The 16,681-nt window shown below is 44.8% G+C and overlaps 1 protein-coding gene across 2 annotated transcripts in view; it reads right to left on the reverse strand.

Moving 5' to 3' along the window:
• LOC142466734 (uncharacterized) overlaps positions 1-16,681 on the reverse strand; it is a 455,555-nt gene that overhangs the window by 12,264 nt on the left and 426,610 nt on the right. For both annotated transcript variants that reach the window (XM_075572084.1, XM_075572085.1), the window contains exon 2: positions 9,716-9,906. The gene's annotated coding sequence lies outside the window, so the exon portion shown is untranslated. The remainder of the gene's footprint in view (positions 1-9,715; positions 9,907-16,681) is intronic.

Consider the following 16,681-nt stretch of genomic DNA (forward strand, 5'->3'; position numbering starts at 1 on the left):
AGGATATTAATTTCCTAGTTGGTCGGACAATGTCGGACATCGGTCTGGCCAGTAGGAAGGTCAGTGGCTCAATAGGTAGATCTAGGTCAGTGACCTCTTTTATCAAAATTTGGACCTTGGCCCAGTACTTAACAATTTCTGGACATGAACACCAGATGTGGGCCATGTCCCCTCTATTGCCACAGCCTCTCCAACATTGGTCTGATGCCAGAGGGTAGATTTGGTTTAAACGTGCTGGAGTAAGATACCAGCCAAACATAACTTTATAAATACTTTCCTTAATTGTGGTGCATAGGGAAGTTTCTGAGGTTGCCTGCCAGATTTCTTCCCAAGTCTCTCTGTCTATAGGTATGCTCAGGTCTGAGGCCCATTTGAGCATATAATTGTGTTGGATTAAGGTCGTTGGGTTTTCCAGGACCCGGTAGATCCCAGATATAAGACCTTTCTGATGGGTCTTGACCTTACAGAGATATTCAAATCTCGTGAGAGTGGGGTATTCTGGGAGTGGGCATATTTGTCGAATGAAATGTCTGAGTTGAAGATATTTGAATGTGTCCAATTCTCTGATTTGATATTTGGCCCTCATGTCTTGATAGCTCAGGAGCTTCCCAAAGCTTAGGAGATCGGCAATCGCCCCAATACCGCGTGTTTTGAGTTGGTCGAACAGTTTAGATCCACATCCCAGAGGGAATTTCGGGTTGTTGGGGATGGGTGTCAGTTGGGAACTTGATGAGGATAGGCCATATTTATATTTACATCTCATCCAGATTTCCCAGGTGTGTATTGAGGCCTGCAATTTAAGGTTATGTGTCTGTCCATCTCCTCTGTCTAGGCTCCAGAGGCAGGCTTGCAAGGAAGGCATCTTGGCATATTGATTTTCCATTTCTACCCCGCAACAAAGGGCCGGGTCTGTGTTCCACATTACTGCCTGCTTGAGTTGGGCAGCGATATAGTATTTATGAAGATCTGGAACTCCTAGGCCCCCCTTGGATCTTGGTGCCAGCAAGACCGATCTAGCGACTCTGGGTCTTTTGCCCTTCCAAATAAAATGGAATATTCTATTTTGTATGTTTTTCAGATCAGTGCCCGGAACATGGGAGTGTTTGAAATAGGTATAACATTCTTGGGAGTATATTCATCTTAACAGATATCATCCTCCCGATCCATGAGATCTGGTAACCTTTCCACTGATCTAGGTCTTTTTTAATCTTTTCCCATAGTTTCGGGTAGTTATCCCGGTATAGATCCCGGTAATGTCTTGACACATTAATTCCCAGATATTTAATGTGTGAAGAGCACCATCTGTAACTAAAATTTAGTTTGAGTAATTTAATTTCGGGATCTGGGAGACTAAGGTTTAGGGCCTCGGATTTGTCGCTGTTTATTTTGTATCCTGATACCTTTCCAAATTCTGATAGTTCCCTTTGAAGGTTAGGAAGGGAGGTTTGGGGTCTAGTTAGAGTAAGAATGATATCATCAGCGAATAGGGAAATTTTGTAATGTTCTTTTCCAATAGCTATGCCCTGTATATTCGGGTTTTTTCGAATTTTAGACGCCAGAGGTTCGATCGTGAGGGCAAAAAGAAGGGGGGATAGGGGGCATCCTTGTCGTGTTCCATTTTTAATTTGGAACCTTTCGGAGCCTCCGCCTGATAACCGTACCATAGCGGACGGGTTTTGATAGAGCGCCCGAACTACTGTTAGAAATGAGTCTCTGAAGCCAAATTTTGTCAGCGTGTGGTCAAGAAATAGCCAATCAATCCTGTCAAATGCCTTCTCCGCGTCTAAACTCAGTAGCATTGCCTTTGTGCCTGTCAGATGGGTATGGTCGACTATATTAATTATCTTGCGGGTATTGTCCGAGGCCTGGCGGCCTAAGACAAATCCGACCTGGTCTGTGTGTATTAGTCTCGGCAGAATGGGATTGAGTCTGTTCGCCAGGATCTTGCTATATAATTTGAGGTCGTTGTTCAACAATGAGATTGGTCTATAACTTCCGCATTGAGTGGGGTCCTTTCCCTCCTTGAGTATTATGGCCAGATTAGCGGACGACATTGAGAGTGGGATAGGACTTCCGTCTAAGAATGAGTTGAACAAGTTTAATAAGTGGGTTGATAAGATAGGTAGAAATTTTTTATAGTAGACATTTGGGAAACCATCGGGGCCCGGCGTTTTGGAAATTTTCGATGCCTTCACGGCTGCCAACAGTTCTTCAATTGTTATTTTTGCATTTAGTCTAATGTTTTCTTCCTCTGTTAATGAGGGGAGCTCGCATTCATTTAAATAGTCTATTGCTGTCGGCAGGTCAGTGTTGTTTGGAATTGCAGAGTGAGCTCTCAGATTATATAATTTGGTGTAAAATTTGGTGAATTCCTCTGCAATTTTTTTCTCACTGTATACTATCTCACCAGAGCTACAACTTCAACAGTTTCTCTCCAATCTGCTTCAACAAAACCAGGCCATGGCGGATCAAATTGTGGCCCTTACACGCCAGGTCGCAGTACTCTCAGACCGAGTACCGACCACGACCTCGCCAGATGTAAGCCCCCACTCCGCAAGCGCAGTTAGCAGCTCGGATGTAAGGATTCCTTCCCCCAAGCCTTATGCAGGTGAACCGCAAGATTGTAGGGGTTTTCTAAACCAGTGTGAGGTGCAGTTTGAAATGGCTCCCCATCTCTACAATACTGATCGCAAGAAGGTAGCCTACATTTCTAACCTCCTCACTGGCAGCGCCCTGGCTTGGGCTTCCCCGGTTTGGGAGCGACGTTCTGACCTTACCCAAGATTACCCGGCATTTAAAGCCGAGTTCCAACGAGTATTCGATTCCCCCGCTCGTCGGGAGATGGCATCTGTTTCTCTCCTCCAGATCACTCAGGGACAGCGGATGGTGACACAGTATGCTGTGGAATTCCGGACTCTAGCAGCCGAGACTAACTGGGGACAAGAGGCTCTCGTCTCCGTATTCTGGCAAGGCCTGGCAGATCCCATCAAGGACGAACTCTCTCGCCAATCCAGGCCGGATCAACTGGAGGTCCTGATTGATTTGGCTGTCCGAGTGGATCAACGCATCCAGGTACGCCGCTCAGAGCGTCAGCGCACTCGCTTCCATAACTTTCAAGTTCCGTTCTCCAGTACTCTCAGCAGCACTCCTGCTCCCCCAAGTGCTACCACACCTCTTCGTCCTGCACTGGAGTTGCCAGAGCCAATGCAATTGGGGGTACAACGCATCCGCACACCGATACGGCAGTTCCGCCACGCCGGGGGATTGTGTTTCTACTGCGGATCCATGGAACCTCTGGTCCGGGAGTGTCCACTGTGTCCGGGAAACGGGAACACCCAGTGAGTACAGAGGGGCTCTCTCTGGGTGTAATGTCTCCACGTCCCCTTCATAAAAATGAACTCCCTAAGAAACTTACATTTCCAGTCTTCCTTTCAGGCGATATGTTCAAGACTTCTACCGCCGCTTTCATTGACTCAGGAGCTGGAGGAAACTTCGTGGATCTTGAATTCGCCAGGGTAAACCGCATACTACTAGTGAGAAAGAAGGTTCCCATCGCACTCGTCGGTATCAATGGACGTCCTCTTACCCCAGCCCACATCTCCTTAGAGACAGCTCCCTTGCTTTTGTCTTCACATCTGCCCAAGGAGACCTTAGTTCTCGATGCCATTCACGCTCCTGGGATACCCATCACCCTTGGTCTTCCTTGGCTACAGCTTAACAATCCTCTCATTGACTGGACTTCCTCCGCTCCCATTTCCTGGAGGCTGAGGTCAGGCGAGACTCATCAACTGCTGGCCAATACCTCTGTTCCCGAAGTTATTCTACCTTCCGTTTACCATCAATTCCGGGACGTTTTCAATAAGGTACAGTCAGACCTCTTGCCGCCATACAGAACTTACGATTGTCCGATCGATCTAGTTCCAGGTTACTCCCTACCCAAGTCCAAGACCTACCCCTTGTCGTTACCAGAATCTCACGCTATGGATGAATATATCCAGGATAATCTCAAGAAAGGCTTTATTCGTCACTCCAATTCCCCAGCAGGGGCTGGGTTTCTCTTCGTCAAGAAAAAGGACGGGTCGTTGAGGCGTTGCATCGACTACAGGGGTTTAAACCACATAACTATTAAAAATCGTTACCCCCTTCCCCTTATTACCGAACTGTTCGATAAATTACAGGGGGCCAAGATTTTTTCCAAATTGGATCTGCGTGGTGCCTATAACCTGGTGCGCATCAGGAAGGGGGACGAATGGAAGACGGCCTTCAACACGCGTAGTGGACACTACGAATATCTGGTAATGCCATTAGGCTTATGTAATGCTCCCGCTGTCTTCCAGGATTTCATCAACGACGTCTTTCGTAAGGTACTCAATATTTTTGTTATTGTATACTTGCATGATATGCTGATTTTTTCCAAAGATCTCCAGGACCACATACGCCACACCTCCTACCTCCTTTCCCATCTCCGGGAACACCTTTTGTATGCCAAACTGGAGAAGTGCACCTTTCATCAGACCTCTACTCCGTTCCTGGGGTACATCATTTCCGATGAGGGGTTTATGATGGACTCCGGTAAACTTCAAGCAGTCACTGAATGGCCAAGACCCAACTCTCTGAAGGCCATACAACGTTTTTTAGGGTTCACTAATTATTATCGGAAGTTTATACGGAGTTTTTCCATCATCGTGGCACCCCTTACTGCGCTCACCAAAAAAGGAGCTGATCCTTCTGCTTGGTCATCCGAGGCCATCTCCGCCTTCGAGACACTCAAGGAAGCCTTTATATCCGCACCTATTCTCCGTCATCCAGACATTGAACTTCCCTTCGTCCTGGAGGTCAACGCTTCTGATTGCGGCGCTGGTGCCGTTCTTTCTCAGAGACCCACGCCCCAAGATAAGTTACATCCCTGTGCATATTTTTCCAAGAAATTCTCGTCTGCCGAGAGGAACTATGACGTGGGTAACAGGGAACTTCTGGCCATGAAGATGGCTCTTCAAGAGTGGAGACACCTGCTGGAGGGGTCGAAAGAGCCATTTACTATTCTCACGGACCACAAGAACCTTCTTTACATAGAGAACGCTCGACGCCTTGGTCCACGACAGGCTCGTTGGGCCCTTTTTTTTCATGATTCGATTTTCACCTTTCCTATATCCCCGGGACCAAGAACGTTAAGGCAGACGCACTCTCCCGAACACATTCTTCTGAAGAGAGGCCAGAGGAATCTTTGGAGACTATCCTTCCGCATGAGAGGATTCTCGCCACGTCTTCTTTTAAGAATCTTGACAAGATTTTGCACTCCCAGAGACGCATTCCCAAGGACTTGGTCGTTCCCGACAACAATCTCTTTGTACCTTCCAAATTTGTTCCAGAGGTCCTGTCTTGGGGTCACTTCTCTAAATCTGCAGGTCATCCAGGTTTTAAGAAGACTACTGATCTCATTCATTGGAATTTCTGGTGGCCAAGGATGTCTCAAGATATTCTGGAGTTTACCCGCGCCTGTCCCACGTGCGCTCAAAGCAAGACTCTCCGTCAAAAGCCTCAGGGTTTTCTGTTACCCCTTCCAGTTCCCGACCGCCCCTGGTCCCACATTTCGATGGACTTCATCGTGGAGTTGCCCAGGTCCAGAGGAATGAACACTATCTTGGTGGTCGTGGACAGGTTCTCGAAGATGTCCCATTTCATTCCACTTAAAGGATTAATGCTGATATCTTTACGAAGCAGATTTTCCGGATTCATGGGATCCCTTCGTCCATTGTTTCTGACAGAGGTTCTCAGTTCGTATCCAAATTTTGGAGAGCTTTCACGAAGAGATTGGGCATCTCTTCTTCTTTCTCTTCCGCCTATCATCCTCAGTCCAATGGACAAACGGAGAGAATCAATCAATCCCTGGAGAAGTACCTGAGATGTTTCATATCCGATTTCCAGGATGATTGGGCTCAACTCCTCTCTTGGGCAGAGTATGCCGTCAATTCTGCCAAAAACGAGTCCACCCGGGAGTCGCCCATCTTTATAAATTATGGGTTCCACCCTCCCTGTCTTCCCATCCCCAACATTCCTTCTGGAGTACCAGCCGTAGATGAACGCATTTCTTCCCTCCAAACCGCATGGTCCAGGATTCAGTCTACCCTTCTCAACTCCTCCCGCAGGTCAAAACTACAGGCCGATCGTCGTCATCGTTCGGCGCCCAGTTACAAACCAGGGGATTTGGTATGGCTCTCCTCTAAGAATATCCACCTCAAGGTACCACTCCTAAACTGGCACCCAAGTTCCTGGGTCCGTTCCCTATTTGTGAACAAATCAATCCCGTGGCATTCCGGCTCCAACTACCACCCAGTATGAAGATTCCCAATGTCTTTCATGTATCCCTCTTAAAACCATTTATCTCCAGTCACTTCTTTCTGGATCAGACTCGTAAACCGGATCCCATTACTGTACAAAATAACGAGGAATACGAAGTTCACTCTCTTTTGGATTCTTGCCTATCCAGGGATCAGCTCCAGTTCTTGGTGCAGTGGAAGGGCTTTGGCCCTGAAGAGAGATCCTGGGTTCCTTCAAAGGACATTCATGCCCCGGCTCTTAAGTCCTTCAGGAAAAAGTTTCCAGAGAAACCGTTCTTGGACCGTCCTGAGGCCGTTCCTGAAGAGGGGGGTACTGTCAGGAATCGGCGTTCTCCACACTCCTCACAAAGAGCACTCCCTCCCCGCAGGGAGCCCCTGGACACACAAAACAATCCTGCCTTACCAGCCTCCACGGCTCCCCGCCCCTGCCGCCGTCGCGGGATCACTCCCCTCGGCGATTCCTCTGTACAGCGCCGCACGCGCCCACGCCCTCCTGCATGCACACCTGCACCATCCACTGGCTCGGTTCACACGTGTACATGAGTTACGGAGCACGCTCAGTCTGCACACTCTTCTTCCCGTCCCCCGGACCTCAGGCTCCGCCCCCGCACACTGCACGAGCATACTCAGGTTACCAACAAGACTCACCTGGCCTGTTATGCCTGCACCAATCTGCAGTGTCTCCCTGTAGCTCTTCCTGTCCCGCCTCTGTTCCTAATTAGACCTTCCAGCTTTATCTAGCTCCTCTCTGCTCTCAGTCTTTGCTCGACATAGTCTCTGTATGTAAGTACTTCTGGATTCTCTCAGTGTTTTCACAGGTTCTGACGCGGCTTGTACGACTACCCCCTCTGGCTCTCGATCTCGGCACTCCTTGGACAATGCTCACTCTGGTAACCCCTTGAACACGGCTTGGACTACGACCTATCTCCACTCTCCAATCTCTGACCTCGGCACGGCATTCATCACTCTATCTCTACAACCGGTACCGGCAAGTATTGTCTACCTTACTAAACCTGGCGGGGCAACACTTTATGCCACACTCCGGACACGATCCCTTTGCTGCGGGTGCGTGTATTACCACTTCCCCCTTCAGTTTAGGGGACGGGTCTGGTCTGCAGGCAGCACCGGCGTAACACATAGGTCCAGAGAAAAATAAATTTTCAGTGCCCTTTATATCTACATACAATACCAACAGTGGGTACATCAGGAACATCATACAGCAACATTGGTCATTGTTTCAGAGTGATCCTCTCATTGCTCCCGTGCTTAAAGATCCACCCTTTTTCTCCTATAAGAGAGGGAAGGTACCACAATGGGTTTACCCTACAGTCAGTTCTTACGTGCAAAACGCATTATTAGTACCCCGTCCAAAATCATGGAAGGTATGGATAAAATAGAATCTAAATTCCATTCGAGAGGATAGCCCAGGGATTTGCTGTCTAAACAACAACAGAAGGCAGTGGATTGGGTCCCTACGGGACCCATAGGTCCAGAGAAATAGAAGTTTTCAGTGCCCTTTATATCTACATACAATACCAACAGTGGGTACATCAGGAACATCATACAGCAACCGTGGTCATTGTTTCAGAGTGATCCTCTCATTGCTCCCGTGCTTAAAGATCCACCCTTTTTCTCCTATAAGAGAGGGAAGAACCTGCGCGACCGATTGGTCAGGGCAGATATTGGTGGTAAGAGTGTTAAACAAACCTTCCTTGGCACCCCCAAAATTGGTTGTTACAGGTGCTACAGTTGCAACCAATGTAATAGTATCGTAGAAGGTCCAACATTTAAACATCCCCTGTCTGGTATATCCTATGCGATTAAAGAATACTATACGTGTCTGTCAAAAGACGTTATATATCTTATTAAGTGTCCGTGTGGCATGGGTTATGTGGGGGAGACCACCCAGAGAATAAAGGATAGGATTGGACAGCACAAAGCGGCCATACGCAGATGTGATCTGGAAGCACATCATTTCACACAGGCTGGGCACAACGTGAGTCAATTGAGGTACCAGATCATCGATGGGATGAGAATGGGCCGACGTGACGGCAATCTGCAGAAATCACTGTTTAAGAAGGAATCCAGGTGGATCAGAACTCTTGGTACCATGACTCCATTGGGCATGAACAAGGATCTCAATAAGGGCTGCTATTTGTAGTCAATTTTACCCAGGTACCTGCCTCATGTGTGTTATCTGCGTTATTTACACTATCTCTGTATTAACCTCGATATGGTCTGGTGCTGGTCCTACTCTATTGCTCTGTACTCTGAGGTATGTGACTATACGGTTGGGCTGTGCGTCTTGGTGCTGATGCCGGGTGATCCATCCTTTGTCAAGGGGGTGAGTGTTCTCAATTCTATGTCTTTCTGATCTACGGGAGACTCCTCCCCAGCTCATCTACCTATTACCTTAAACAAATTCAATATATATACTTAGTTTTTTCAGTTTTTACTAGGGTTTATGTTCATGCATGTTTTATCCTGTCTTAAGGTGTATATATACATCTCTTACATTAACTTTGTTTTGCTTATTATTTTATTTGTAGGTAACTTTTAATTTGTCTCTAGGGGGGTTCACAAGTGACCCCTTGTTCTGGCTGTTTGTGTGGTCTGCCCATCTACTGCTGCCTCCTGTGCTGGTATCATTTGGAGGCATTACTGCTCTGCATATGCTGGAATGGACTGTGGGGCTGATCCTCCCTCCAATTGGAGCCTCAACTAGCCACCAAACCCTATGACATGACCTTCCACTAAGGTGGCAATGGGGGGTAGGTCATGTAATGTTTAAATAATGCCATGTGTGGTCAGCTAGTCATGGAAACCTTTGACTAGTTGACCACTAAGATGTTAATATGTACTGTAATGTATTTTAACAACATTCTATTCCATATTGGTTTAGCTCATATTGCCTATGTATATAATGGGCAGTATATTGGCCATTATATACATAAGAAAGACAGGACTAACGCCAGCTTGGAGTAGGTGATAAAATATTTGCGGTATTTCTGCTGTTCATCCCGTTCCGATAAATATCGGAACTTGATGTATGGCAGTTTTTACTTGAAAATATTATATTATGCCTGTTTTGTATCGGTTCTGATGTTTTTAACGGGTCCAATATAAAGTGCTTTATTTTTGGCGCTGCAACGCTGATTCATTGCACGGTAATAAGGCACTTTTTTAATAGGCGTAATACGGCATTTTTGGTTACCGCAGCTTGATGTATCCAGCCCGTTGACTCAAGTCAGGTTTAGTGATATTAAGTTCTAGTTGCCCTGTAATGGTGTATGAAGATCTATCACTATTTGCAATGTAACATCAGTAATAAGACAATAGAGATGTAAAAACCACACAACACACATATTCCTGATTACCGTGTGCTGGCGCGTTACTTTTCCACAGCGCACCCCACTTGATACCAAGCTCTTTCCCATATTCATCTCCAAACCAGACCAGGAGCTCTGTGTGTGGGGGGAGGTCTGTGCAGGTTCTGTAGTAGATTTTCCTGTGGTACTGGAACGCCACAAGGTTCTGTTCTTCCTCGTTTCTCGCACAATTTACAAACCTAAAATTGGGACAGAGGTCTCAAATGAATGTCTATTTTATAAAGGAAGAGCTGAAAAAGATACAAGTTGTTTATAATGTGACTTGTCTTTTCTTTCTTCTCTCCAGTGTTTGAGGTGAACAGAAGTTAATGGAGAGCAATGTATATAGGATGGCTCACTTGAACATACTCACAGTTTGATTGGAATGGGAGCCACAGGCCACACAAGTGACTACTTTCTTATTACTTAAAAAATAAATAAAAACACTGTTGTAATTAGAAAATCCCCGACAAGATGACACAAGTGACACAAAGGTGAGTTTTCTTCCGGTGGAACTAAACAGAAAGTGGGGTTGATGTAACAAGGTGTTGTAGCAGGAATATGTTCCATCATCAACCTGAGCGTATAACATGCCCTGGACTGATTTGGAAAGTGGACTGTAGAAAAAGCCTTGAGCCACAGTCTAAGGCTAAGGCCCCGGTAACTCCGCTGCAACGCGCGCCCGCGAGATTGGCGGCGCGTTCAGACGATTCCCCGGTCGGCAGCTCACTGGAAGAGAGACCGAGGGGGGCGTGGCGGGAGAGTGACGGGGGCGCGGCCATGACGTCACCCGGCAGGTTTGCCCTCATTGGCTGAACCACCGGGGGGCGTGCCTTATCGCTCGTCGCGAGTCCTGCTCTCAATTCTATTGAGAGCAGGAGCAACTATCGCCCCAGCGCTGCGGCCCCCCCTCGCAGCGGGCCCGGCGCCATTGAGGGGAGGGCTCTCGTCCGTGCAGCGTCCGACACAGCGGGCGCTGTAGTAGGCAGCGGGGGCAAGGCCTTATGAGGCAACAATGGCGGTTTGGGCTTGAAACTCCCCCACCACCCTCCATCATGGCCACGCCCCCCACACATCCCATCGCGCCACATAAACCACAGATCTCAAATTTTACCCGTGCACGCACCCTGGGCAGTCAGATGCACGTGCAGCAGTGACCACTGGGGCCGTAGCCTAAGGCTGCGTCCATAGAGATGGGAGCAGTGCTGAACCGCGCTGCCTGCTGAAGCCTGTGCGATTTCATGCACATGCAGGCGAGCCAGCGGGCGCGATCGGGAGGCGGGGGGAGGCTGAGGGAGGCGGGGCAGTGACGTCGCTGGGCCATTCGCCTGCGACGCATCGACGTCACGGCATCGACGTCACGGCTCCGTGACGTTGACGCTGCTTCGTGCTGATTGGATGTTTTCAGCCGACAACGCGCTGAAAAACAGCTTGGCTGTCGGCTGAAAAATCCAACTCCTCAGCACGCCTGCGGACGCTCGCGTGAGCCCCCTCTAAAGAAATCCTCATTGAGGATGCCAGGGCTCAGCGCGGCTTGTCCTTCTATGGACGTGGCCTTAGGCTACATACGGGCAGCAATGGTACTGAACAAGACTGTGAAGAGAAGACAGGCGTGAGAGAGGAGAGGTGCAAAGAGCTGCTGGGATCACATGTTCAATGCCATTTACTTGAGTGGCTGTTAAAATGCAATTGAGGCTATTGCACTTTAGTGAATCTAGTGTTTGGTAAACAGAGGAGGCAAAGTGGATAAGGAAAAATAACCCCTGCAGATCAGTACCTGGGAGGCAAATAACGGGTGTGGGAGGAAGGGGGATACAGAACACAAACAGCAATAGAAACACAGTAAGGGAAACCATGTGAGACGGGTAACTCTTCTCGAAGGATTATAGGGGAAATAATTTGACAAGCTGTTTGGGGGATAAATAAAATGAATATTTCTGTTTCTTCAGTAGTTTCGGGAGGTTTTGCAAGGATTTGGAAAGACAATAAGTGATGGTAATTGTCAGAGTAATAGTCTGGAGAATATAGATTTGGCATTAGCTGCCCAGTAAACTAGGTAAAGTAGTGTAGGTGACAGCAACCAAAGTTATCCATAATGTCAACAGCTGTCTCAGGTTAAATAAGGCTTTGAAAAGTGTGGCCCTGTGTTCCTAAGACGGGGAAAGACTTGTGTGGGGTGAGAGGAAAAGGAGCGCTTAGGATAGCTAGCAAGGAGAAAAGGCTGATTGTACAAACTCTTATGGGTTTGTAATCTCAGAATTTATTTAAACTGAAGCAGAGTAGGAAAATGGTATTTAAAGGGGCAGTCCCTCCTAGGAAGAACGTGACCCAACAACAATGGCATATTTAATAGGTTAAATGTAGCGACTTGTCAAGTTAAAAAACCCGTTTAGCAAACAAAAAACATAACATTTCCATAGAAAACAAAGTAATTATAATGCCCTCATTAGTCAAATACAAATGTTCCTGGAAAAAAACAGAACAGGATTTATGTCACAATACTAAAACAGAGAGTATTGCCGCTCACCAAATGTACACAAAATATATACATATAGATAGGAGGTGCATACGGGAAATAACATATATCAGAATAGGGGAGGGTTAAAGAAAAAAACCATAACAGCATAAATTCCTTTGAGGAAGAAGATACATGCTAACTGTTTATATATACAGGTTGGATGTGTTAGAGGTCCTTTCCACGACTATACCATGCATACACCGCATGTAACATGTAAGAACGAGTGCATGATAGGCGAGTTCATGCACTAGTCTGGTATGACGCACCAATAGGAATGTATATTTGATAGCCGCTTGCCGAACCTAAAGGGCCACATAGCCCACACCGCTCCCTGCACCCACTCCCTGTTTCTTTTAATAACTGTATTTGTCTTTGCATAATTGTTTATTAAAGTATTTTATTATGCTCCACTAAATGGTGTATGGGTTTTTACCCAGGGATTGAATCTTTCCTAACCATTTAATAGTATAGGTGAGTGCAAATAGGAATTCTTTTTTTTCTTTATTTCACAATACACAAATAAGTAAAACAGTTATTTTAACCGTTTGAGTGACGGATGGGTCACATGATCGCTCCCTCACTAACAGAACGGACGGAGAGACCCCCTCCCTTCTATCCCACGTAGTGATAGATCCGTCCTGCCCTGCACAGGAGCACAGAATGTCATCTCCCCTAGGAAACCCAGCAGGATTACTATGACGTAGCTTTGCAAAATAGAGAACTCCTTGGCACTGGTACTTGTTACTCTTGCACAATGCAGTACATGAAGAAATGGAAAAACAAAAAGTGTAGAGAACAATAATGTGTGTAAGGTTAAACCTGTCTTCTGCCAAGCTCTTGATTTGATAAGGTTAAAAAGAATACGCTGGCCTTGCTATTTTCACGGGAGGCTATCGTAAATAGCTTCAGACCAACTGTTCAATGCCTGTCAAAATATTGTTAAAACAAGACCAAAGAGGATAGGGTTGCCTTATAAGTCACCATTGTATATGTCTCTTGCTCAGCAGTTAAATGTTTTAAGCTCTACAGAAAAGGCATTATGTGAAGGATACATGTAAATTTAGATGTGTACCCATATTTGTAACAGATGACAACTGTATTTTTGTCCCTGCCTTGTGTATATAAACCTGCTTGTGAACCATTAAAATTTAGTTGTAAGAACTCAGCCAAGGTGCCTCCCTGAATTCTTACGGCTCCGAGCTCATATATGTCATACTATTTGAAAGCATCCCATATCTGTTGCGTTTCAGTAGCTCCCGGGAGAAAAGGTTTTGCTTGCCCTAGAAGGACCTGATCTGTAGAGATCTAACAGTTTTGGTGACAGAAGTGGAATTTCGCACAGGAAAAAGGGTGAGTAAAGATTCTTTTTATTTGTTTCTCACCTTTTCCTCTGCGAAACTAAACAACCTAAATTTATAAGGGCAAAAGAACATAAGGTGAGAGTCCTTATTGTTTAATCGTGGGTAAGTCCCTTTAATCAAGGGTAAGTCCCCGATTTATGTAACAAAGGGTGAGAGTCCCTTTGGTTTTATCGAGGGTAAGTCTGTGATTAATGTAACAAAGGGTGAGTCCCTATTGTTTAATCAAGTGTACAGTAAGTCCCTGATAAGTAAAACGGACAGTATATGATTTCAAATAGCGTGGCAATTTAAGTTAAGTTAAGTTAAGTTAAAATTGTTTAAAGTTAAGTTAACATAAGAATTGTTTAATGTTAAGTTAAGGTATTGTTTAAAGTTAAGTTAATAATTGTTTATTAATACGTGCGCATAAAGTGTTAAGATTTCTTTCCTGTATAAACTCATTATGGGCACTAAAATGTTGTCATCTAATGAACTTACCCTAACCTGTCAGCCCTCTCCCTCACTGTCAGTGGCAAAATCAGCTGTCTCTCTCTCGCCTGTATGTATTGTAATAAGCAGCTGCAAGTAGCCCCCACCTTTTTTCCTCCAGCTATTTTTACACAGGCATAGGAATGTACTAAAAATCGTGAATCGCAGCATGCCTCTTAGGAAAAACGAACATGCAAACTCAAATTATTTGTGCAACATTAACTGAGTATGAGTATATATTAAGTTTAAATTAATAATATTTTCCTGTCTGAATTGAAAAGTGGAAAACAAGAGTATAACAGGTATAGGTTTCTTTTTCCCTCAGAATGTTTTATTTTTAAGTATGGATATGGTAAAAAAAAGGTTGATTGATTGAGTAATCCCTGTATGTGTGCTTGTAAGAATCTGGGTGAATTCTATCTATGTGAAAGTGTTATTTGCATTGAATAATAAGAATACCGGTGTATTGTATGTATACAAAATGACTATTCAGGACTTGCAAATGATTCTAAAATAAGAATATAATTAATTGCTCATGATTGAAATTTAATTTTTAAAAGGTGTACACCACCACAATAATATAAACTAATTTACACTGGGCAAGGGAAAGTTTTGGGTATCTGTGGAGAAAAAGAATAAAGAAAGGATGAATTATTTTTGTAAACAGTCCAGTCACTGGAATAATAAGGATGTTTATCGTACTGGCCAGGCGATTTATTTCCTTAACCAGAATTATAATTCTTTTCCTCTAAATCTCCACAGATAAAATCAGGTGAATATCTTATATAGAATAACAGGCGAAATATATTCTAGACACAAAGCTAACTAGAAGCTCAGCATTTTAAAAATTAGTTAAAAAAAAAAAAAAAAGAAGTTAATTATGATATGAAAAAAAAAAAAAGGGGGATATCTTTATTAATTTATTCTGCAGGATCAAACTGTTTTGTTTTCCTATTTATTAAAATAGGTAAGAAAATATGTGTCTGTTATTTTTTTGTAAAAACTGGTTGAATGTGTGAAAGAAGCGTAAAATTGTGTTTGTTTTGTATCTGCGCTCTGTGCTCTTTTTGTGTATAACCAGTAACTAAACTATCTAAAAGTATATGTTAAAGCCTACAATTTTCTGTTTAACAAAGATCCAGTTTTAATTTTTGAATACCAGAAACATTGTCGGGCTGTGTGAAGAGCTGCATATTTCAAGCTGTCCCAAATTGTATTGCAGTAACCAGTAATTAACCATTTTTTTCTGTTACAAGGTTTTGGCAGGAAGCCCAGAGAGTTATTTGAGCTTGTTATATGGCTTGAAATGAAAAAGGTGTAAATTGATTAATATAGAGTTCAAATAAACAGAGGACAGTAACCCAAAATGAGCACTCTAAACACCTGGTGGGTGGGTAACAAAGTGGTTAAAACTTAAATCTTTAATATCCGTGTAAAATAATGGGGATTAAAACAAATATTAAACGCTCAGATCCTATAGTATGAACACAATGTAATGTTCTGGATCACTGATGAACTGCATAGAATCACTAGTGTATTGCAGTGTGAACAGGTGGATAAAGTAACCACTAGTCCAATGTAATCAGCACAGAAACTCTAGTGCTGAGCCATGTATAAGTGTGCAGACCCCGAAATAGCAGTAAAGCAACGTACAAGGAAAACGGCCCCTGACCAGGTCTGCCAGTATACTAATAATAATAGCATGTTCTTCTATAGTGCTGCTGGTTGTGCGCAGCGCTTTGCGGAGACATTTTTGCAGGCACAGTTCCCTGCCCCGTGGAGCTTACAGTCTACGTTTTTGGTGCCTGGGGCACAGGGAGATAGAGTGACTTGCCCGGAGTCTCGGGGAGCCGACACTGGGAATTGAACCAGCTCCCCTGCTTCAAGCTCTCAGTGCCGGTCGGTGTCGTTGCTCACTGAGCCACTCCTTCTCATATACTAGAGGGTTCTCTATGGAATTATTTTTCTGCAAAGTTGATCAAATATTTAATATTTTTTCATTTTTAACCATCTTTTTCTCTCAAATGTGTCCCACCTTTAAATCTGTGTGTATAAGTTTTTATGCTACAGGTTGTTCTTTCAGCAAATCAGATGCTATTTTGTGTTCTAAAAGTTTCTGTCAGAAGACTATAGCAGATTATATTTATATTCAGTAGGGTTCTTTTGAGATTTTTTTATGAAAATTTTATACCCAAAGGTTTTAGGTTAGTCTTGCTATACATCAAGCAATTCCATTAAGGTTATGCTTTAAATGCTGTTATCCTTTATGTGATATTGTTCACATGTAATACAAGTGAACAAAAGGAGGGTGTTATTGCTGTTATTATTGCTGGCTGCCCCTGAAACCATATGGCAAGGGCTGAGAGTGTCAGCTCTTGGCTCTTGGGTATAATTGTAACGGATTTTCTGGCCTGACCCACCCAATCTCATATTGGCCCCTGTGGTCTAAGCAGCCCCCATTAGTGTAGTGTCTGGTGGTGCACCTGTTGGCAACAGGACTCCTGAGTCTCCCGCATGATGGTGTGTGGGGATTGCCAACCCAGACAGGCAGCTGAGGTACTGTACTTGAGTCGTACCTATATCCAGTGCAGCGCCTCCATCTCATCAGGATCCCAGCGTCCGCTTGTG

Source organism: Ascaphus truei, chromosome 15, assembly GCF_040206685.1.
Source record: "Ascaphus truei isolate aAscTru1 chromosome 15, aAscTru1.hap1, whole genome shotgun sequence".
Taxonomy (NCBI): domain Eukaryota; kingdom Metazoa; phylum Chordata; class Amphibia; order Anura; family Ascaphidae; genus Ascaphus; species Ascaphus truei.